Source organism: Anomaloglossus baeobatrachus, chromosome 2 (assembly GCF_048569485.1).
Source record: "Anomaloglossus baeobatrachus isolate aAnoBae1 chromosome 2, aAnoBae1.hap1, whole genome shotgun sequence".
Taxonomy (NCBI): domain Eukaryota; kingdom Metazoa; phylum Chordata; class Amphibia; order Anura; family Aromobatidae; genus Anomaloglossus; species Anomaloglossus baeobatrachus.
Genome location: NC_134354.1, coordinates 420,770,660 through 420,791,667, shown reverse-complemented (window position 1 = coordinate 420,791,667; position 21,008 = coordinate 420,770,660). Strand labels below are relative to the sequence as shown.

The 21,008-nt window shown below is 48.6% G+C and overlaps 13 non-coding genes and 1 pseudogene across 13 annotated transcripts; 10 read left to right on the top strand and 4 right to left on the bottom strand.

Moving 5' to 3' along the window:
- Nucleotides 1-58: 58 nt before the first annotated feature.
- LOC142292582 (U2 spliceosomal RNA) lies at nt 59-249 on the bottom strand. Its single transcript, XR_012750721.1, has one exon. It is a non-coding gene; the product is annotated as a U2 spliceosomal RNA (small nuclear RNA).
- Nucleotides 250-1,636: 1,387 nt separating this feature from the next.
- Nucleotides 1,637-1,827, bottom strand: LOC142292571 (U2 spliceosomal RNA). Its single transcript, XR_012750710.1, has one exon. It is a non-coding gene; the product is annotated as a U2 spliceosomal RNA (small nuclear RNA).
- Nucleotides 1,828-3,214: 1,387 nt separating this feature from the next.
- Nucleotides 3,215-3,405, bottom strand: LOC142292560 (U2 spliceosomal RNA). The gene has a single exon (XR_012750703.1). It is a non-coding gene; the product is annotated as a U2 spliceosomal RNA (small nuclear RNA).
- Nucleotides 3,406-4,792: 1,387 nt separating this feature from the next.
- Nucleotides 4,793-4,977, bottom strand: LOC142292641 (U2 spliceosomal RNA). Its single transcript, XR_012750764.1, has one exon. It is a non-coding gene; the product is annotated as a U2 spliceosomal RNA (small nuclear RNA).
- Nucleotides 4,978-6,556: 1,579 nt separating this feature from the next.
- On the top strand, nt 6,557-6,749 carry LOC142293132 (U2 spliceosomal RNA). The gene has a single exon (XR_012751134.1). It is a non-coding gene; the product is annotated as a U2 spliceosomal RNA (small nuclear RNA).
- Nucleotides 6,750-8,661: 1,912 nt separating this feature from the next.
- Nucleotides 8,662-8,857, top strand: LOC142293184 (U2 spliceosomal RNA). Its single transcript, XR_012751174.1, has one exon. It is a non-coding gene; the product is annotated as a U2 spliceosomal RNA (small nuclear RNA).
- A 1,114-nt stretch (nt 8,858-9,971) lies between these two features.
- LOC142293086 (U2 spliceosomal RNA) lies at nt 9,972-10,162 on the top strand. The gene has a single exon (XR_012751096.1). It is a non-coding gene; the product is annotated as a U2 spliceosomal RNA (small nuclear RNA).
- Nucleotides 10,163-11,276: 1,114 nt separating this feature from the next.
- On the top strand, nt 11,277-11,467 carry LOC142292548 (U2 spliceosomal RNA). The gene has a single exon (XR_012750694.1). It is a non-coding gene; the product is annotated as a U2 spliceosomal RNA (small nuclear RNA).
- A 1,916-nt stretch (nt 11,468-13,383) lies between these two features.
- Nucleotides 13,384-13,576, top strand: LOC142293216 (U2 spliceosomal RNA). The gene has a single exon (XR_012751201.1). It is a non-coding gene; the product is annotated as a U2 spliceosomal RNA (small nuclear RNA).
- A 1,319-nt stretch (nt 13,577-14,895) lies between these two features.
- On the top strand, nt 14,896-15,080 carry LOC142293262 (U2 spliceosomal RNA). Its single transcript, XR_012751238.1, has one exon. It is a non-coding gene; the product is annotated as a U2 spliceosomal RNA (small nuclear RNA).
- Nucleotides 15,081-16,194: 1,114 nt separating this feature from the next.
- Nucleotides 16,195-16,385, top strand: LOC142292537 (U2 spliceosomal RNA). The gene has a single exon (XR_012750684.1). It is a non-coding gene; the product is annotated as a U2 spliceosomal RNA (small nuclear RNA).
- Nucleotides 16,386-17,499: 1,114 nt separating this feature from the next.
- LOC142292737 (U2 spliceosomal RNA) lies at nt 17,500-17,641 on the top strand (annotated as a pseudogene).
- Nucleotides 17,642-18,338: 697 nt separating this feature from the next.
- On the top strand, nt 18,339-18,533 carry LOC142293180 (U2 spliceosomal RNA). The gene has a single exon (XR_012751170.1). It is a non-coding gene; the product is annotated as a U2 spliceosomal RNA (small nuclear RNA).
- A 1,319-nt stretch (nt 18,534-19,852) lies between these two features.
- On the top strand, nt 19,853-20,037 carry LOC142292522 (U2 spliceosomal RNA). The gene has a single exon (XR_012750673.1). It is a non-coding gene; the product is annotated as a U2 spliceosomal RNA (small nuclear RNA).
- Nucleotides 20,038-21,008: the final 971 nt, after the last annotated feature.

The window sequence follows — 21,008 nt, the reverse complement described above, 5'->3', positions numbered from 1 at the left end:
TAAATCGGGCTAATATGAATCAGGTGAATTGAGTTCTGCTTTTGGAAACTGGGTTAAGAAGGGGTGCACCGTTCCTGGAGGTACTGCAATACCAGGTCAATGCGTGGAGTGGACAGAGCAAGCTCTTTTTCCATCTCCCTGTTCTAAAAATCCATTTAATATATGGTCCCCAGATAGGGGACGTATCAGATATTAAACTGATAAGAACAGATACTACACTTGATCTTAGCCAAAAGGCCGAGAAGCGATAACCAGAATTGGTTTGGGCCTCGAGTGGCACCCTGGCCTATGCCGGACACATCTTAGGGAGAGAGAGCGAGAGGGAGACAAACCCACGCCTACACAAGACATTTTGTCACCCAAGCCAACCCTTGAAAAGGCTGCTTTGCAGAGCCAAAACAAGAAGAATGGTGCGTTTTGCAGCCGCCGCCCACTGCAATGAATCTGAATAACTCCTCCTTTAGGGCGCAAGCAACTCCCCTCCCCCTTGCAGTCTTTCCAATTCACGATACAAAAAGACGGACAGGACAGGTTGCCTGACTTTCCGTCACTGCCACCCTTTGCCATCCTTACCCGTAGAAAGCCCTTTCATCATCCCCAAACCCTAATCTTTTCCCTTTCCTTCCCAGCCCCCAAACCCTGCCCTCTGTACCTTTCTCACCACCCGCTTCCCTTCTCCTGTCATCCCCCTACCACCCGGGAAAAAAAGAGATTGCCCCCTCCTTCCACTAGCCCACCCTCCCACCCAAAGAACAACTTCTTCTGCGCAGCTTGTTTTCTAGGCAGCAGCGCTATTGTGATGTCATCGGGGGGCATTGTGACAAGCCGCCAGTGTTCCGTCTCTTCATGTTGTGCACAGTTCAAACGGAAAATACATCAACAGGCAGACTACAGAAAAGCTTACTATCAAAGGTTAGAGGGGGGCTTTCTCAGAGGGCTTTTTACAGTTTTTCTATTCCCAATTAGCCGTTTAAGTGTACTTATTGAAAGTAGTAATTCTTTCATAGGCCGCCCTTTCTTAGTATTTGACGTTCCTTATATTGCGGTATGAGGCTTCGCAGTAGGTTGCAAACATTCATCACCCATGACTGTCCCCAATTGAGCTCAGAAGCTCAATGTCTATCATGACCTCTCTTTTAGAATGTCCAAGAGCAAGCAAACTATTCCTCCAGGAGAGGGCGCCAACAGACTACTAAAGAGATCATCATTACTCAAAGAAAACCCCAAAAACCAATGCATGATAGGAATAAACAGGTAACTTTCTTTGGAGTGGAAGCGGAGAGATCGCACCAGATGCCAATTCTAGATGTTATCACACCTGTGGTCACTGCAGCAGCAGGTGAATCCACTTTGTCCAAAAGGGATCTATTCCATTCAATTGCAAATGATCTAGATAAGACAGAGAACTGCAGCACGGGGACATAGCCGAGTTGGTCAGGTTGAGTGGTGATGAGTTTGCTATTTGGATGAATAAAGAAAGTCAAAAGTGTGAAAGATAAAAAACAAAAGGAGGAAGTGTGAAAAGTGAATGGGCCAAATTGAGGTGCATATGAAGACGTATGCTTTCTTCCAATTCATTAAATCGGGCTAATATGAATCAGGTGAATTGAGTTCTGCTTTTGGAAACTGGGTTAAGAAGGGGTGCACCGTTCCTGGAGGTACTGCAATACCAGGTCAATGCGTGGAGTGGACAGAGCAAGCTCTTTTTCCATCTCCCTGTTCTAAAAATCCATTTAATATATGGTCCCCAGATAGGGGACGTATCAGATATTAAACTGATAAGAACAGATACTACACTTGATCTTAGCCAAAAGGCCGAGAAGCGATAACCAGAATTGGTTTGGGCCTCGAGTGGCACCCTGGCCTATGCCGGACACATCTTAGGGAGAGAGAGCGAGAGGGAGACAAACCCACGCCTACACAAGACATTTTGTCACCCAAGCCAACCCTTGAAAAGGCTGCTTTGCAGAGCCAAAACAAGAAGAATGGTGCGTTTTGCAGCCGCCGCCCACTGCAATGAATCTGAATAACTCCTCCTTTAGGGCGCAAGCAACTCCCCTCCCCCTTGCAGTCTTTCCAATTCACGATACAAAAAGACGGACAGGACAGGTTGCCTGACTTTCCGTCACTGCCACCCTTTGCCATCCTTACCCGTAGAAAGCCCTTTCATCATCCCCAAACCCTAATCTTTTCCCTTTCCTTCCCAGCCCCCAAACCCTGCCCTCTGTACCTTTCTCACCACCCGCTTCCCTTCTCCTGTCATCCCCCTACCACCCGGGAAAAAAAGAGATTGCCCCCTCCTTCCACTAGCCCACCCTCCCACCCAAAGAACAACTTCTTCTGCGCAGCTTGTTTTCTAGGCAGCAGCGCTATTGTGATGTCATCGGGGGGCATTGTGACAAGCCGCCAGTGTTCCGTCTCTTCATGTTGTGCACAGTTCAAACGGAAAATACATCAACAGGCAGACTACAGAAAAGCTTACTATCAAAGGTTAGAGGGGGGCTTTCTCAGAGGGCTTTTTACAGTTTTTCTATTCCCAATTAGCCGTTTAAGTGTACTTATTGAAAGTAGTAATTCTTTCATAGGCCGCCCTTTCTTAGTATTTGACGTTCCTTATATTGCGGTATGAGGCTTCGCAGTAGGTTGCAAACATTCATCACCCATGACTGTCCCCAATTGAGCTCAGAAGCTCAATGTCTATCATGACCTCTCTTTTAGAATGTCCAAGAGCAAGCAAACTATTCCTCCAGGAGAGGGCGCCAACAGACTACTAAAGAGATCATCATTACTCAAAGAAAACCCCAAAAACCAATGCATGATAGGAATAAACAGGTAACTTTCTTTGGAGTGGAAGCGGAGAGATCGCACCAGATGCCAATTCTAGATGTTATCACACCTGTGGTCACTGCAGCAGCAGGTGAATCCACTTTGTCCAAAAGGGATCTATTCCATTCAATTGCAAATGATCTAGATAAGACAGAGAACTGCAGCACGGGGACATAGCCGAGTTGGTCAGGTTGAGTGGTGATGAGTTTGCTATTTGGATGAATAAAGAAAGTCAAAAGTGTGAAAGATAAAAAACAAAAGGAGGAAGTGTGAAAAGTGAATGGGCCAAATTGAGGTGCATATGAAGACGTATGCTTTCTTCCAATTCATTAAATCGGGCTAATATGAATCAGGTGAATTGAGTTCTGCTTTTGGAAACTGGGTTAAGAAGGGGTGCACCGTTCCTGGAGGTACTGCAATACCAGGTCAATGCGTGGAGTGGACAGAGCAAGCTCTTTTTCCATCTCCCTGTTCTAAAAATCCATTTAATATATGGTCCCCAGATAGGGGACGTATCAGATATTAAACTGATAAGAACAGATACTACACTTGATCTTAGCCAAAAGGCCGAGAAGCGATAACCAGAATTGGTTTGGGCCTCGAGTGGCACCCTGGCCTATGCCGGACACATCTTAGGGAGAGAGAGCGAGAGGGAGACAAACCCACGCCTACACAAGACATTTTGTCACCCAAGCCAACCCTTGAAAAGGCTGCTTTGCAGAGCCAAAACAAGAAGAATGGTGCGTTTTGCAGCCGCCGCCCACTGCAATGAATCTGAATAACTCCTCCTTTAGGGCGCAAGCAACTCCCCTCCCCCTTGCAGTCTTTCCAATTCACGATACAAAAAGACGGACAGGACAGGTTGCCTGACTTTCCGTCACTGCCACCCTTTGCCATCCTTACCCGTAGAAAGCCCTTTCATCATCCCCAAACCCTAATCTTTTCCCTTTCCTTCCCAGCCCCCAAACCCTGCCCTCTGTACCTTTCTCACCACCCGCTTCCCTTCTCCTGTCATCCCCCTACCACCCGGGAAAAAAAGAGATTGCCCCCTCCTTCCACTAGCCCACCCTCCCACCCAAAGAACAACTTCTTCTGCGCAGCTTGTTTTCTAGGCAGCAGCGCTATTGTGATGTCATCGGGGGGCATTGTGACAAGCCGCCAGTGTTCCGTCTCTTCATGTTGTGCACAGTTCAAACGGAAAATACATCAACAGGCAGACTACAGAAAAGCTTACTATCAAAGGTTAGAGGGGGGCTTTCTCAGAGGGCTTTTTACAGTTTTTCTATTCCCAATTAGCCGTTTAAGTGTACTTATTGAAAGTAGTAATTCTTTCATAGGCCGCCCTTTCTTAGTATTTGACGTTCCTTATATTGCGGTATGAGGCTTCGCAGTAGGTTGCAAACATTCATCACCCATGACTGTCCCCAATTGAGCTCAGAAGCTCAATGTCTATCATGACCTCTCTTTTAGAATGTCCAAGAGCAAGCAAACTATTCCTCCAGGAGAGGGCGCCAACAGACTACTAAAGAGATCATCATTACTCAAAGAAAACCCCAAAAACCAATGCATGATAGGAATAAACAGGTAACTTTCTTTGGAGTGGAAGCGGAGAGATCGCACCAGATGCCAATTCTAGATGTTATCACACCTGTGGTCACTGCAGCAGCAGGTGAATCCACTTTGTCCAAAAGGGATCTATTCCATTCAATTGCAAATGATCTAGATAAGACAGAGAACTGCAGCACGGGGACATAGCCGAGTTGGTCAGGTTGAGTGGTGATGAGTTTGCTATTTGGATGAATAAAGAAAGTCAAAAGTGTGAAAGATAAAAAACAAAAGGAGGAAGTGTGAAAAGTGAATGGGCCAAATTGAGGTGCATATGAAGACGTATGCTTTCTTCCAATTCATTAAATCGGGCTAATATGAATCAGGTGAATTGAGTTCTGCTTTTGGAAACTGGGTTAAGAAGGGGTGCACCGTTCCTGGAGGTACTGCAATACCAGGTCAATGCGTGGAGTGGACAGAGAAAGCTCTTTTTCCATCTCCCTGTTCTAAAAATCCATTTAATATATGGTCCCCAGATAGGGGACGTATCAGATATTAAACTGATAAGAACAGATGAGATTACATCCGCAAATTTCAGAAAACGGTCATCGGCCACCACACAAAAGCGCAGTGCCGCAGGTGATCGCCTCCCGAGCCCAGGAACCACCAGCCATAAGGGGACGTAAGCACCAAAAGGCGCAACAATCCCCGAGGCCGGCGGTTGTGCAAGCCCGGGCCCCTCCCAGCCAAGACCAAGGCAAACCCAATGAAGGGACTACACTTGATCTTAGCCAAAAGGCCGAGAAGCGATAACCAGAATTGGTTTGGGCCTCGAGTGGCACCCTGGCCTATGCCGGACACATCTTAGGGAGAGAGAGCGAGAGGGAGACAAACCCACGCCTACACAAGACATTTTGTCACCCAAGCCAACCCTTGAAAAGGCTGCTTTGCAGAGCCAAAACAAGAAGAATGGTGCGTTTTGCAGCCGCCGCCCACTGCAATGAATCTGAATAACTCCTCCTTTAGGGCGCAAGCAACTCCCCTCCCCCTTGCAGTCTTTCCAATTCACGATACAAAAAGACGGACAGGACAGGTTGCCTGACTTTCCGTCACTGCCACCCTATCATGAATTGGAAAGACTGCAAGGGGCAGGGGAGGTGCTTGTGCCCAAAAGGAGGAGTTATTCAGATTCATTGCAGTGGGCGGCGGCTGCAAAGCGCACCATTCTTCGTGTTTTTGCTGTGCAAAGCAGCCTTTTCAAGGGTTGGCTTGGGTGACAAAATGTCTTCTGTAGGCGTGGGTTTGTCTCCCTCTCACTCTCTCTCCCTAAGATGTGTCCGGCTGAGGCCAGGGTGCCACTCGAGGCCCAAACCAATTCTGGTTATCGCTTCTCGGCCTTTTGGCTAAGATCAAGTGTAGTGTTGTTCGAAGAGGTGGTTTAAGCTCCAGGCCACCTTAGTACAATGATACAATGCACACTGGAAGGTTGCGCTTGCTAGTACTTTGGGTGGATAGTATATTCATCTAGAGGAAAACATGGCCCTACCAGGATCGAGGCTATTAGACTGAGTAATGGTGGGGGGCTATGGTACAACGTGCCCCAGGACTGACGACCCTGGAGTGAGTCTGAGCTTGCTGGCTTGGGACCCCGGCAAGCCTTGGGCTCTGTAGCACACCGTACCTTGCCTTTTCATACTTTTTGAGCATATTACCCTATCCCGGCCTTCTGGCTAGGAAGGGAAATTTTTACAATCCCGGTCGGAGGTCTGGTCAGCTTTGGGCTGAGAAACTAACACCCGGTTGGAGGTCTGGGTCAGCTTCGGCTGAGAAACCAACACCCGGTTGGAGGTCTGGGTCAGCTTCGGCGGAGAAACCAACACCCGGTTGGAGGTCCGGTTAGCCTTGGGCTGAGAAACCAACACCGGTTGACGGTCCGGGCAGTTTCGGCTGCGAAACCAACAACTAGTAGCTCTCTACTCCACTTGGGTAAGATGCCTGGGTGGACGCTGGGAGCAACGAAAAGGCTCAACCAGGCTTCGGCTTGGGGGAGCACCGAAGATCCCTGACTCTTGCTGTGGCCTTCTGGCTCGGAGGGACGGGGTTGATTTTTGGGGACCCTCTCCTCACGGTGGGGTCCACACGAATCCTAGCCTTTGCACTGTTTTTGGTGTGACTTCGGTCATGCATTTTTTGTGGTGCTTTGGAAAGCTTCATTAAATCAAAAATCTGTTCTTATCAGTTTAATATCTGATACGTCCCCTATCTGGGGACCATATATTAAATGGATTTTTAGAACAGGGAGATGGAAAAAGAGCTTGCTCTGTCCACTCCACGCATTGACCTGGTATTGCAGTACCTCCAGGAACGGTGCACCCCTTCTTAACCCAGTTTCCAAAAGCAGAACTCAATTCACCTGATTCATATTAGCACGATTAACGAATTGAAAGAAAGCAAGCAACTTCATATGCACCTCAATTTGGCCCATTCACTTTTCACTTTTTACTTGCTTTATTCATCCAAATAGCAAACTCATCACCACTCAACTTCACCAACTCTGCTATGTCCCGTGCAGTATCTTGTTCTCAGTCTAATCTAGATCATGTGCAATTGAATGGAATAGATCCCTTTTGGACAAAGTGGAGTCAGCTGCTGCAGTGACCACAGGTGTGTTGCAACCTGCTGCATAGCCTGATACCGCAATATAAGGAACGTCAAATACTAAGAATGGGCGACCTATGAAAGAATTAGTACTTTCATTAAGTATACTAAACCGGCTAATTGGGAATAGACAAACTGTAAAAAGCCCTCTGAGAAAGCCCCCCCTCTAACCTTTGTTAGTACGCTTTTCTGTGGTCTGCCTGTTGATGTATTTTCCGTTTGAACAGTGCACAACATGAAGAGACGGAACACTGGCGGCTTGTCACAATGCCCCCCGATGACATCACAATAGCGCTGCTGCCTAGAAAGACAGCTGCACAGCAGAAATTGCTCTTTGGGTAGGAGGGTGGGCTAGTGGAAGGAGGGGTCAAGCCGTTTTTTTCCCGGGTGGTAGGGGGATCACAGGACAAGGGATGCGGGGGGTGAGAAGGGTTCAGAGGGCAGGGTTTGGGGGCTGGGAAGTGAAGGGAAAAGATTAGGGTTTGGGGATGATGAAAGGGCTTTCTACAGGTAAGGATGGCAAAGGGTGGCAGTGACGGAAAGTCAGGCGACCTGTCCTGTCCGTCTTTTTGTATCATGAATTGGAAAGACTGCAAGGGGCAGGGGAGGTGCTTGTGCCCAAAAGGAGGAGTTATTCAGATTCATTGCAGTGGGCGGCGGCTGCAAAGCGCACCATTCTTCGTGTTTTTGCTGTGCAAAGCAGCCTTTTCAAGGGTTGGCTTGGGTGACAAAATGTCTTCTGTAGGCGTGGGTTTGTCTCCCTCTCACTCTCTCTCCCTAAGATGTGTCCGGCTGAGGCCAGGGTGCCACTCGAGGCCCAAACCAATTCTGGTTATCGCTTCTCGGCCTTTTGGCTAAGATCAAGTGTAGTGTTGTTCGAAGAGGTGGTTTAAGCTCCAGGCCACCTTAGTACAATGATACAATGCACACTGGAAGGTTGCGCTTGCTAGTACTCTGGGTGGATAGTATATTCATCAAGAGGAAAACATGGCCCTACCAGGATCGAGGCTATTAGACTGAGTAAGGGTGGGGGGCTATGGTACAACGTGCCCCAGGACTGACGACCCTGGAGTGAGTCTGAGCTTGCTGGCTTGGGACCCCGGCAAGCCTTGGGCTCTGTAGCACACCGTACCTTGCCTTTTCATACTTTTTGAGCATATTACCCTATCCTGGCCTTCTGGCTAGGAAGGGAAATTTTTATAATCCCGGTCGGAGGTCTGGTCAGCTTTGGGCTGAGAAACTAACACCCGGTTGGAGGTCCGGGTCAGCTTCGGCTGAGAAACCAACACCCGGTTGGAGGTCTGGGTCAGCTTCGGCTGAGAAACCAACACCCGGTTGGAGGTCCGGTTAGCCTTGGGCTGAGAAACCAACACCGGTTGACGGTCCGGGCAGTTTCGGCTGCGAAACCAACAACTAGTAGCTCTCTACTCCACTTGGGTAAGATGCCTGGGTGGACGCTGGGAGCAACAACAAGGCTCAACCAGGCTTCGGCTTGGGGGAGCACCGAAGATCCCTGACCCTTGCTGTGGCCTTCTGGCTCGGAGGGACGGGGTTGATTTTTGGGGACCCTCTCCTCACGGTGGGGTCCACACGAATCCTAGCCTTTGCACTGTTTTTGGTGTGACTTCGGTCATGCATTTTTTGTGGTGCTTTGGAAAGCTTCATTAAATCAAAATCTGTTCTTATCAGTTTAATATCTGATACGTCCCCTATCTGGGGACCATATATTAAATGGATTTTTAGAACAGGGAGATGGAAAAAGAGCTTGCTCTGTCCACTCCACGCATTGACCTGGTATTGCAGTACCTCCAGGAACGGTGCACCCCTTCTTAACCCAGTTTCCAAAAGCAGAACTCAATTCACCTGATTCATATTAGCACGATTAACGAATTGAAAGAAAGCAAGCAACTTCATATGCACCTCAATTTGGCCCATTCACTTTTCACTTTTTACTTGCTTTATTCATCCAAATAGCAAACTCATCACCACTCAACTTCACCAACTCTGCTATGTCCCGTGCAGTATCTTGTTCTCAGTCTAATCTAGATCATGTGCAATTGAATGGAATAGATCCCTTTTGGACAAAGTGGAGTCAGCTGCTGCAGTGACCACAGGTGTGTTGCAACCTGCTGCATAGCCTGATACCGCAATATAAGGAACGTCAAATACTAAGAATGGGCGACCTATGAAAGAATTAGTACTTTCATTAAGTATACTAAACCGGCTAATTGGGAATAGACAAACTGTAAAAAGCCCTCTGAGAAAGCCCCCCCTCTAACCTTTGTTAGTACGCTTTTCTGTGGTCTGCCTGTTGATGTATTTTCCGTTTGAACAGTGCACAACATGAAGAGACGGAACACTGGCGGCTTGTCACAATGCCCCCCGATGACATCACAATAGCGCTGCTGCCTAGAAAGACAGCTGCACAGCAGAAATTGCTCTTTGGGTAGGAGGGTGGGCTAGTGGAAGGAGGGGTCAAGCCGTTTTTTTCCCGGGTGGTAGGGGGATCACAGGACAAGGGATGCGGGGGGTGAGAAGGGTTCAGAGGGCAGGGTTTGGGGGCTGGGAAGTGAAGGGAAAAGATTAGGGTTTGGGGATGATGAAAGGGCTTTCTACAGGTAAGGATGGCAAAGGGTGGCAGTGACGGAAAGTCAGGCGACCTGTCCTGTCCGTCTTTTTGTATCATGAATTGGAAAGACTGCAAGGGGCAGGGGAGGTGCTTGTGCCCAAAAGGAGGAGTTATTCAGATTCATTGCAGTGGGCGGCGGCTGCAAAGCGCACCATTCTTCGTGTTTTTGCTGTGCAAAGCAGCCTTTTCAAGGGTTGGCTTGGGTGACAAAATGTCTTCTGTAGGCGTGGGTTTGTCTCCCTCTCACTCTCTCTCCCTAAGATGTGTCCGGCTGAGGCCAGGGTGCCACTCGAGGCCCAAACCAATTCTGGTTATCGCTTCTCGGCCTTTTGGCTAAGATCAAGTGTAGTATCTGTTCTTATCAGTTTAATATCTGATACGTCCCCTATCTGGGGACCATATATTAAATGGATTTTAAGAACAGGGAGATGGAAAAAGAGCTTGCTCTGTCCACTCCACGCATTGACCTGGTATTGCAGTACCTCCAGGAACGGTGCACCCCTTCTTAACCCAGTTTCCAAAAGCAGAACTCAATTCACCTGATTCATATTAGCACGATTAACGAATTGAAAGAAAGCAAGCAACTTCATATGCACCTCAATTTGGCCCATTCACTTTTCACTTTTTACTTGCTTTATTCATCCAAATAGCAAACTCATCACCACTCAACTTCACCAACTCTGCTATGTCCCGTGCAGTATCTTGTTCTCAGTCTAATCTAGATCATGTGCAATTGAATGGAATAGATCCCTTTTGGACAAAGTGGAGTCAGCTGCTGCAGTGACCACAGGTGTGTTGCAACCTGCTGCATAGCCTGATACCGCAATATAAGGAACGTCAAATACTAAGAATGGGCGACCTATGAAAGAATTAGTACTTTCATTAAGTATACTAAACCGGCTAATTGGGAATAGACAAACTGTAAAAAGCCCTCTGAGAAAGCCCCCCCTCTAACCTTTGTTAGTACGCTTTTCTGTGGTCTGCCTGTTGATGTATTTTCCGTTTGAACAGTGCACAACATGAAGAGACGGAACACTGGCGGCTTGTCACAATGCCCCCCGATGACATCACAATAGCGCTGCTGCCTAGAAAGACAGCTGCACAGCAGAAATTGCTCTTTGGGTAGGAGGGTGGGCTAGTGGAAGGAGGGGTCAAGCTGTTTTTTTCCCGGGTGGTAGGGGGATCACAGGACAAGGGATGCGGGGTGTGAGAAGGGTTCAGAGGGCAGGGTTTGGGGGCTGAGAAGTGAAGGGAAAAGATTAGGGTTTGGGGATGATGAAAGGGCTTTCTACAGGTAAGGATGGCAAAGGGTGGCAGTGACGGAAAGTCAGGCGACCTGTCCTGTCCGTCTTTTTGTATCATGAATTGGAAAGACTGCAAGGGGCAGGGGAGGTGCTTGTGCCCAAAAGGAGGAGTTATTCAGATTCATTGCAGTGGGCGGCGGCTGCAAAGCGCACCATTCTTCGTGTTTTTGCTGTGCAAAGCAGCCTTTTCAAGGGTTGGCTTGGGTGACAAAATGTCTTCTGTAGGCGTGGGTTTGTCTCCCTCTCACTCTCTCTCCCTAAGATGTGTCCGGCTGAGGCCAGGGTGCCACTCGAGGCCCAAACCAATTCTGGTTATCGCTTCTCGGCCTTTTGGCTAAGATCAAGTGTAGTATCTGTTCTTATCAGTTTAATATCTGATACGTCCCCTATCTGGGGACCATATATTAAATGGATTTTTAGAACAGGGAGATGGAAAAAGAGCTTGCTCTGTCCACTCCACGCATTGACCTGGTATTGCAGTACCTCCAGGAACGGTGCACCCCTTCTTAACCCAGTTTCCAAAAGCAGAACTCAATTCACCTGATTCATATTAGCACGATTAACGAATTGAAAGAAAGCAAGCAACTTCATATGCACCTCAATTTGGCCCATTCACTTTTCACTTTTTACTTGCTTTATTCATCCAAATAGCAAACTCATCACCACTCAACTTCACCAACTCTGCTATGTCCCGTGCAGTATCTTGTTCTCAGTCTAATCTAGATCATGTGCAATTGAATGGAATAGATCCCTTTTGGACAAAGTGGAGTCAGCTGCTGCAGTGACCACAGGTGTGTTGCAACCTGCTGCATAGCCTGATACCGCAATATAAGGAACGTCAAATACTAAGAATGGGCGACCTATGAAAGAATTAGTACTTTCATTAAGTATACTAAACCGGCTAATTGGGAATAGACAAACTATAAAAAGCCCTCTGAGAAAGCCCCCCCTCTAACCTTTGTTAGTACGCTTTTCTGTGGTCTGCCTGTTGATGTATTTTCCGTTTGAACAGTGCACAACATGAAGAGACGGAACACTGGCGGCTTGTCACAATGCCCCCCGATGACATCACAATAGCGCTGCTGCCTAGAAAGACAGCTGCACAGCAGAAATTGCTCTTTGGGTAGGAGGGTGGGCTAGTGGAAGGAGGGGTCAAGCCGTTTTTTTCCCGGGTGGTAGGGGGATCACAGGACAAGGGATGCGGGGGGTGAGAAGGGTTCAGAGGGCAGGGTTTGGGGGCTGGGAAGTGAAGGGAAAAGATTAGGGTTTGGGGATGATGAAAGGGCTTTCTACAGGTAAGGATGGCAAAGGGTGGCAGTGACGGAAAGTCAGGCGACCTGTCCTGTCCGTCTTTTTGTATCATGAATTGGAAAGACTGCAAGGGGCAGGGGAGGTGCTTGTGCCCAAAAGGAGGAGTTATTCAGATTCATTGCAGTGGGCGGCGGCTGCAAAGCGCACCATTCTTCGTGTTTTTGCTGTGCAAAGCAGCCTTTTCAAGGGTTGGCTTGGGTGACAAAATGTCTTCTGTAGGCGTGGGTTTGTCTCCCTCTCACTCTCTCTCCCTAAGATGTGTCCGGCTGAGGCCAGGGTGCCACTCGAGGCCCAAACCAATTCTGGTTATCGCTTCTCGGCCTTTTGGCTAAGATCAAGTGTAGTGTTGTTCGAAGAGGTGGTTTAAGCTCCAGGCCACCTTAGTACAATGATACAATGCACACTGGAAGGTTGCGCTTGCTAGTACTCTGGGTGGATAGTATATTCATCAAGAGGAAAACATGGCCCTACCAGGATCGAGGCTATTAGACTGAGTAAGGGTGGGGGGCTATGGTACAACGTGCCCCAGGACTGACGACCCTGGAGTGAGTCTGAGCTTGCTGGCTTGGGACCCCGGCAAGCCTTGGGCTCTGTAGCACACCGTACCTTGCCTTTTCATACTTTTTGAGCATATTACCCTATCCTGGCCTTCTGGCTAGGAAGGGAAATTTTTATAATCCCGGTCGGAGGTCTGGTCAGCTTTGGGCTGAGAAACTAACACCCGGTTGGAGGTCCGGGTCAGCTTCGGCTGAGAAACCAACACCCGGTTGGAGGTCTGGGTCAGCTTCGGCTGAGAAACCAACACCCGGTTGGAGGTCCGGTTAGCCTTGGGCTGAGAAACCAACACCGGTTGACGGTCCGGGCAGTTTTGGCTGCGAAACCAACAACTAGTAGCTCTCTACTCCACTTGGGTAAGATGCCTGGGTGGACGCTGGGAGCAACAACAAGGCTCAACCAGGCTTCGGCTTGGGGGAGCACCGAAGATCCCTGACCCTTGCTGTGGCCTTCTGGCTCGGAGGGACGGGGTTGATTTTTGGGGACCCTCTCCTCACGGTGGGGTCCACACGAATCCTAGCCTTTGCACTGTTTTTGGTGTGACTTCGGTCATGCATTTTTTGTGGTGCTTTGGAAAGCTTCATTAAATCAAAAATCTGTTCTTATCAGTTTAATATCTGATACGTCCCCTATCTGGGGACCATATATTAAATGGATTTTTAGAACAGGGATTTGGAAAAAGAGCTTGCTCTGTCCACTCCACGCATTGACCTGGTATTGCAGTACCTCCAGGAACGGTGCACCCCTTCTTAACCCAGTTTCCAAAAGCAGAACTCAATTCACCTGATTCATATTAGCACGATTAACGAATTGAAAGAAAGCAAGCAACTTCATATGCACCTCAATTTGGCCCATTCACTTTTCACTTTTTACTTGCTTTATTCATCCAAATAGCAAACTCATCACCACTCAACTTCACCAACTCTGCTATGTCCCGTGCAGTATCTTGTTCTCAGTCTAATCTAGATCATGTGCAATTGAATGGAATAGATCCCTTTTGGACAAAGTGGAGTCAGCTGCTGCAGTGACCACAGGTGTGTTGCAACCTGCTGCATAGCCTGATACCGCAATATAAGGAACGTCAAATACTAAGAATGGGCGACCTATGAAAGAATTAGTACTTTCATTAAGTATACTAAACCGGCTAATTGGGAATAGACAAACTGTAAAAAGCCCTCTGAGAAAGCCCCCCCTCTAACCTTTGTTAGTACGCTTTTCTGTGGTCTGCCTGTTGATGTATTTTCCGTTTGAACAGTGCACAACATGAAGAGACGGAACACTGGCGGCTTGTCACAATGCCCCCCGATGACATCACAATAGCGCTGCTGCCTAGAAAGACAGCTGCACAGCAGAAATTGCTCTTTGGGTAGGAGGGTGGGCTAGTGGAAGGAGGGGTCAAGCCGTTTTTTTCCCGGGTGGTAGGGGGATCACAGGACAAGGGATGCGGGGGGTGAGAAGGGTTCAGAGGGCAGGGTTTGGGGGCTGGGAAGTGAAGGGAAAAGATTAGGGTTTGGGGATGATGAAAGGGCTTTCTACAGGTAAGGATGGCAAAGGGTGGCAGTGACGGAAAGTCAGGCGACCTGTCCTGTCCGTCTTTTTGTATCATGAATTGGAAAGACTGCAAGGGGCAGGGGAGGTGCTTGTGCCCAAAAGGAGGAGTTATTCAGATTCATTGCAGTGGGCGGCGGCTGCAAAGCGCACCATTCTTCGTGTTTTTGCTGTGCAAAGCAGCCTTTTCAAGGGTTGGCTTGGGTGACAAAATGTCTTCTGTAGGCGTGGGTTTGTCTCCCTCTCACTCTCTCTCCCTAAGATGTGTCCGGCTGAGGCCAGGGTGCCACTCGAGGCCCAAACCAATTCTGGTTATCGCTTCTCGGCCTTTTGGCTAAGATCAAGTGTAGTCCCTTCATTGGGTTTGCCTTGGTCTTGGCTGGGAGGGGCCCGGGCTTGCACAACCGCCGGCCTCGGGGATTGTTGCGCCTTTTGGTGCTTACGTCCCCTTATGGCTGGTGGTTCCTGGGCTCGGGAGGCGATCACCTGCGGCACTGCGCTTTTGTGTGGTGGCCGATGACCGTTTTCTGAAATTTGCGGATGAAATCTCATCTGTTCTTATCAGTTTAATATCTGATACGTCCCCTATCTGGGGACCATATATTAAATGGATTTTTAGAACAGGGAGATGGAAAAAGAGCTTGCTCTGTCCACTCCACGCATTGACCTGGTATTGCAGTACCTCCAGGAACGGTGCACCCCTTCTTAACCCAGTTTCCAAAAGCAGAACTCAATTCACCTGATTCATATTAGCACGATTAACGAATTGAAAGAAAGCAAGCAACTTCATATGCACCTCAATTTGGCCCATTCACTTTTCACTTTTTACTTGCTTTATTCATCCAAATAGCAAACTCATCACCACTCAACTTCACCAACTCTGCTATGTCCCGTGCAGTATCTTGTTCTCAGTCTAATCTAGATCATGTGCAATTGAATGGAATAGATCCCTTTTGGACAAAGTGGAGTCAGCTGCTGCAGTGACCACAGGTGTGTTGCAACCTGCTGCATAGCCTGATACCGCAATATAAGGAACGTCAAATACTAAGAATGGGCGACCTATGAAAGAATTAGTACTTTCATTAAGTATATCAAACCGGCTAATTGGGAATAGACAAACTGTAAAAAGCCCTCTGAGAAAGCCCCCCCTCTAACCTTTGTTAGTACGCTTTTCTGTGGTCTGCCTGTTGATGTATTTTCCGTTTGAACAGTGCACAACATGAAGAGACGGAACACTGGCGGCTTGTCACAATGCCCCCCGATGACATCACAATAGCGCTGCTGCCTAGAAAGACAGCTGCACAGCAGAAATTGCTCTTTGGGTAGGAGGGTGGGCTAGTGGAAGGAGGGGTCAAGCCGTTTTTTTCCCGGGTGGTAGGGGGATCACAGGACAAGGGATGCGGGGGGTGAGAAGGGTTCAGAGGGCAGGGTTTGGGGGCTGGGAAGTGAAGGGAAAAGATTAGGGTTTGGGGATGATGAAAGGGCTTTCTACAGGTAAGGATGGCAAAGGGTGGCAGTGACGGAAAGTCAGGCGACCTGTCCTGTCCGTCTTTTTGTATCATGAATTGGAAAGACTGCAAGGGGCAGGGGAGGTGCTTGTGCCCAAAAGGAGGAGTTATTCAGATTCATTGCAGTGGGCGGCGGCTGCAAAGCGCACCATTCTTCGTGTTTTTGCTGTGCAAAGCAGCCTTTTCAAGGGTTGGCTTGGGTGACAAAATGTCTTCTGTAGGCGTGGGTTTGTCTCCCTCTCACTCTCTCTCCCTAAGATGTGTCCGGCTGAGGCCAGGGTGCCACTCGAGGCCCAAACCAATTCTGGTTATCGCTTCTCGGCCTTTTGGCTAAGATCAAGTGTAGTATCTGTTCTTATCAGTTTAATATCTGATACGTCCCCTATCTGGGGACCATATATTAAATGGATTTTTAGAACAGGGAGATGGAAAAAGAGCTTGCTCTGTCCACTCCACGCATTGACCTGGTATTGCAGTACCTCCAGGAACGGTGCACCCCTTCTTAACCCAGTTTCCAAAAGCAGAACTCAATTCACCTGATTCATATTAGCACGATTAACGAATTGAAAGAAAGCAAGCAACTTCATATGCACCTCAATTTGGCCCATTCACTTTTCACTTTTTACTTGCTTTATTCATCCAAATAGCAAACTCATCACCACTCAACTTCACCAACTCTGCTATGTCCCGTGCAGTATCTTGTTCTCAGTCTAATCTAGATCATGTGCAATTGAATGGAATAGATCCCTTTTGGACAAAGTGGAGTCAGCTGCTGCAGTGACCACAGGTGTGTTGCAACCTGCTGCATAGCCTGATACCGCAATATAAGGAACGTCAAATACTAAGAATGGGCGACCTATGAAAGAATTAGTACTTTCATTAAGTATACTAAACCGGCTAATTGGGAATAGACAAACTGTAAAAAGCCCTCTGAGAAAGCCCCCCCTCTAACCTTTGTTAGTACGCTTTTCTGTGGTCTGCCTGTTGATGTATTTTCCGTTTGAACAGTGCACAACATGAAGAGACGGAACACTGGCGGCTTGTCACAATGCCCCCCGATGACATCACAATAGCGCTGCTGCCTAGAAAGACAGCTGCACAGCAGAAATTGCTCTTTGGGTAGGAGGGTGGGCTAGTGGAAGGAGGGGTCAAGCCGTTTTTTTCCCGGGTGGTAGGGGGATCACAGGACAAGGGATGCGGGGGGTGAGAAGGGTTCAGAGGGCAGGGTTTGGGGGCTGGGAAGTGAAGGGAAAAGATTAGGGTTTGGGGATGATGAAAGGGCTTTCTACAGGTAAGGATGGCAAAGGGTGGCAGTGACGGAAAGTCAGGCGACCTGTCCTGTCCGTCTTTTTGTATCATGAATTGGAAAGACTGCAAGGGGCAGGGGAGGTGCTTGTGCCCAAAAGGAGGAGTTATTCAGATTCATTGCAGTGGGCGGCGGCTGCAAAGCGCACCATTCTTCGTGTTTTTGCTGTGCAAAGCAGCCTTTTCAAGGGTTGGCTTGGGTGACAAAATGTCTTCTGTAGGCGTGGGTTTGTCTCCCTCTCACTCTCTCTCCCTAAGATGTGTCCGGCTGAGGCCAGGGTGCCACTCGAGGCCCAAACCAATTCTGGTTATCGCTTCTCGGCCTTTTGGCTAAGATCAAGTGTAGTATCGTTCGAAAAGGTGGTTTAAGGCTCCGGCCACCTTAGTACAATGATGCAATGCACACTGGAAGGTTGCACTTGTTAGTACTTTGGGAGGATAGTATATCCATCTAGAGGAAACCATGGCCCTACCAGGATTGAGGCTATTAGACTGAGTAAGTGTGGGGGTTATGGTGCAATGTGACCCAGGAATGGACACCCTGGAGGGAGTCTGAACTTGCTAGGTTGGGACCCTGGTAAGCCTCAGACTCTGTCGCACGCCGCGCCTTGCCTATTCATACTTTCCAAGCATATTGCCCTATCCTGGCCTTCTGGCTAAGAAGGGAAATTTTTATAATCCCGGTCGGAGGTCCGGTCAGCTTTGGGCTGAGAAACCAACACCCGGTTGGAGGTCCGGGTCAGCTTTGGCTGAGAAACCAACACCCGGTTGGAGGTCCAGTTAGCCTTGGGCTGAGAAACCAACACCCGGTTGGAGGTCCGGTCAGCCTTGGGCTGAGAAACCAACACCCGGTTGGAGGTCCGGTCAGCCTTGGGCTGAGAAACCAACACCGGTTGACGGTCCGGGCAGTCTCGGCTGCGAAACCAACGACTAGTAGCTCCCTACTCCACTTGGGTAAGATGCCTCGGTGGACGCTGGGAGCAACAACAAGGCTCAACCAGGCTTCGGCTTGGGGGAGCACCGAAGATCCCTGACCCTCGCTGTGGCCTTCTGGCTCGGAGGGACGGGGTTGATTTTTGGGGATCCTCTTCTCACGGAGGGGTCCACACGAATCCTAGCCTTTGCACTGTTTTTGGTGTGACTTCGGTCATGCATTTTTGCGGTGCTTTGGAAAGCTTCATTAAATCAAAATCTGTTCTTATCAGTTTAATATCTGATACGTCCCCTATCTGGGGACCATATATTAAATGGATTTTTAGAACAGGGAGATGGAAAAAGAGCTTGCTCTGTCCACTCCACGCATTGACCTGGTATTGCAGTACCTCCAGGAACGGTGCACCCCTTCTTAACCCAGTTTCCAAAAGCAGAACTCAATTCACCTGATTCATATTAGCACGATTAACGAATTGAAAGAAAGCAAGCAACTTCATATGCACCTCAATTTGGCCCATTCACTTTTCACTTTTTACTTGCTTTATTCATCCAAATAGCAAACTCATCACCACTCAACTTCACCAACTCTGCTATGTCCCGTGCAGTATCTTGTTCTCAGTCTAATCTAGATCATGTGCAATTGAATGGAATAGATCCCTTTTGGACAAAGTGGAGTCAGCTGCTGCAGTGACCACAGGTGTGTTGCAACCTGCTGCATAGCCTGATACCGCAATATAAGGAACGTCAAATACTAAGAATGGGCGACCTATGAAAGAATTAGTACTTTCATTAAGTATACTAAACCGGCTAATTGGGAATAGACAAACTGTAAAAAGCCCTCTGAGAAAGCCCCCCCTCTAACCTTTGTTAGTACGCTTTTCTGTGGTCTGCCTGTTGATGTATTTTCCGTTTGAACAGTGCACAACATGAAGAGACGGAACACTGGCGGCTTGTCACAATGCCCCCCGATGACATCACAATAGCGCTGCTGCCTAGAAAGACAGCTGCACAGCAGAAATTGCTCTTTGGGTAGGAGGGTGGGCTAGTGGAAGGAGGGGTCAAGCCGTTTTTTTCCCGGGTGGTAGGGGGATCACAGGACAAGGGATGCGGGGGGTGAGAAGGGTTCAGAGGGCAGGGTTTGGGGGCTGGGAAGTGAAGGGAAAAGATTAGGGTTTGGGGATGATGAAAGGGCTTTCTACAGGTAAGGATGGCAAAGGGTGGCAGTGACGGAAAGTCAGGCGACCTGTCCTGTCCGTCTTTTTGTATCATGAATTGGAAAGACTGCAAGGGGCAGGGGAGGTGCTTGTGCCCAAAAGGAGGAGTTATTCAGATTCATTGCAGTGGGCGGCGGCTGCAAAGCGCACCATTCTTCGTGTTTTTGCTGTGCAAAGCAGCCTTTTCAAGGGTTGGCTTGGGTGACAAAATGTCTTCTGTAGGCGTGGGTTTGTCTCCCTCTCACTCTCTCTCCCTAAGATGTGTCCGGCTGAGGCCAGGGTGCCACTCGAGGCCCAAACCAATTCTGGTTATCGCTTCTCGGCCTTTTGGCTAAGATCAAGTGTAGTCCCTTCATTGGGTTTGCCTTGGTCTTGGCTGGGAGGGGCCCGGGCTTGCACAACCGCCGGCCTCGGGGATTGTTGCGCCTTTTGGTGCTTACGTCCCCTTATGGCTGGTGGTTCCTGGGCTCGGGAGGCGATCACCTGCGGCACTGCGCTTTTGTGTGGTGGCCGATGACCGTTTTCTGAAAATTGCGGATGTAATCTCATCTGTTCTTATCAGTTTAATATCTGATACGTCCCCTATCTGGGGACCATATATTAAATGGATTTTTAGAACAGGGAGATGGAAAAAGAGCTTGCTCTGTCCACTCCACGCATTGACCTGGTATTGCAGTACCTCCAGGAACGGTGCACCCCTTCTTAACCCAGTTTCCAAAAGCAGAACTCAATTCACCTGATTCATATTAGCACGATTAACGAATTGAAAGAAAGCAAGCAACTTCATATGCACCTCAATTTGGCCCATTCACTTTTCACTTTTTACTTGCTTTATTCATCCAAATAGCAAACTCATCACCACTCAACTTCACCAACTCTGCTATGTCCCGTGCAGTATCTTGTTCTCAGTCTAATCTAGATCATGTGCAATTGAATGGAATAGATCCCTTTTGGACAAAGTGGAGTCAGCTGCTGCAGTGACCACAGGTGTGTTGCAACCTGCTGCATAGCCTGATACCGCAATATAAGGAACGTCAAATACTAAGAATGGGCGACCTATGAAAGAATTAGTACTTTCATTAAGTATACTAAACCGGCTAATTGGGAATAGACAAACTGTAAAAAGCCCTCTGAGAAAGCCCCCCCTCTAACCTTTGTTAGTACGCTTTTCTGTGGTCTGCCTGTTGATGTATTTTCCGTTTGAACAGTGCACAACATGAAGAGACGGAACACTGGCGGCTTGTCACAATGCCCCCCGATGACATCACAATAGCGCTGCTGCCTAGAAAGACAGCTGCACAGCAGAAATTGCTCTTTGGGTAGGAGGGTGGGCTAGTGGAAGGAGGGGTCAAGCCGTTTTTTTCCCGGGTGGTAGGGGGATCACAGGACAAGGGATGCGGGGGGTGAGAAGGGTTCAGAGGGCAGGGTTTGGGGGCTGGGAAGTGAAGGGAAAAGATTAGGGTTTGGGGATGATGAAAGGGCTTTCTACAGGTAAGGATGGCAAAGGGTGGCAGTGACGGAAAGTCAGGCGACCTGTCCTGTCCGTCTTTTTGTATCATGAATTGGAAAGACTGCAAGGGGCAGGGGAGGTGCTTGTGTGGCGCCCCTGACCTGGTCAGGCACCACTGAGTACTGCACCCATGCTGGGGACAGTACAATACAGGTAATCCAG